General features: G+C 47.5%; 1 non-coding gene across 1 annotated transcript; it reads left to right on the top strand.

The window, feature by feature from the left end:
- The first annotated feature begins 699 nt into the window (after positions 1 to 699).
- TRNAT-AGU lies at positions 700 to 773 on the top strand. The gene has a single exon. It is a non-coding gene; the product is annotated as a tRNA-Thr (tRNA).
- The last annotated feature ends 643 nt before the right edge of the window (positions 774 to 1,416 follow it).

Here is a 1,416-nt window from a genome sequence, read left to right as displayed (position 1 = left end):
AGACCTGCAGTGTGGCTCAGCATTAAACTAAAAGAGCCCTGGTGCCCAGAGCAAGTTGACAGACCCCAGAGGAAGGACTGTGTGTTACTGGGAACCTGGGTCCCACAGGGGAGGTGCCCCCAGGCAAGGGACCCTGGGGGGAGTGGGCCTAGGGGCAGAAGACCCTATCCCATTTGAGGGACCAAGTGGTTGGAACCCAGATAGGGTGCATCTGGTATGGTTATGTTTCCTGTTCGGTATCAATTGTTGTTGTTGGTGTTATAATAGTTGTTATAAATTAATTCTGTATAATGAGCTATGTAAGGATGTCTTGATTAGCTAACCCACTTGTGGTATAAACTTGCTGGATTGACTGTCTTGGGATTCTCCTCTCTTCTGGGCCTGAGGCACGGATACTTACCCGAATGCCCTCCCTAGGGCCAACTTCCTCTTGCTAATAGACCTTTATATGTATATTTGTATCTATGTCTGTAATTATATCTGTCTTAAAGAGTTTTACATATAAATGTTGGTAACTCAATAAATTGTATATAGTTAAGAACTTTGGCCCTGGGATAACTCTATAGAGGAAAGAGGGATCCACTCAAAATTCCGGCATCCCTCTCACAGCATCCCCTCCTGCCTACACATCCCATCTGATTGAGAGTAGGGCACACCTTTGGCTGTACCTGGGTTACAGTAGGAAAGAAGACTGTGACTGGCACTGTGGCTTAGTTGGTTAAAGCAGCTGTCTAGTAAACAGAAGATCCTGGGTTCAAATCCTAGTGGTGCCTACATGCCTTGTGTTGCTTTATTAGGAGGGCTTATTTTAATGAGCTAAGGAGATTAGTAGGAGAGGCACTGAGGTCCCAGAGGGTAGGGGAGTTGGGAATCCAAGGTGAGTGGTAATTCCTTAAGGAGATGATCTTCTGAGCCCAAAGAGTGATGGTCCCAATGAAAAATCAAAGGGGCTAAGACTACTCATAAGCCCCCAGGGCTCACCAAAGGTGTTCAGGAACATCTGAAAGATAAAGAGGAGGTGTACATCTGGGGAAAGGGAGAGGCTATTACCAAAGAGGATTGCCCTGTTGCTTGAGACTGTAGGGAGGCTGTTAGGAAGGCTAAGGCAGAAATGGAGCTAAGACTAATGACCAGGATCAAAGATAACAAGAAGTCCCTTTTTAAGTGGGGCCCCTGCAGGACACGCTTGGTAATCTGGTGGTTGCACCAGATGAAAAAGCTGACGTCCTTAACAATTTCTTTGCCTCCATTTTTCTGAGCAGGGACTGGGACATCTCCCCCACCGGGATTCTGGACAGACTCAGGAGAGGGACCTCGAGGCCTAGGGTCAGTGGGGACCTAGTTAGGGAACTTCTGGTGAGGTTGGATGTGTTTAAATCATCAGGTCCAGATGATCTCCACCCCAGGGTGCTGAGG

Source organism: Gavialis gangeticus, unplaced genomic scaffold (assembly GCF_001723915.1).
Source record: "Gavialis gangeticus isolate Ggan-Ray unplaced genomic scaffold, GavGan_comp1, whole genome shotgun sequence".
Taxonomy (NCBI): domain Eukaryota; kingdom Metazoa; phylum Chordata; order Crocodylia; family Gavialidae; genus Gavialis; species Gavialis gangeticus.
This window is presented reverse-complemented; position numbering and strand designations above follow the sequence as displayed.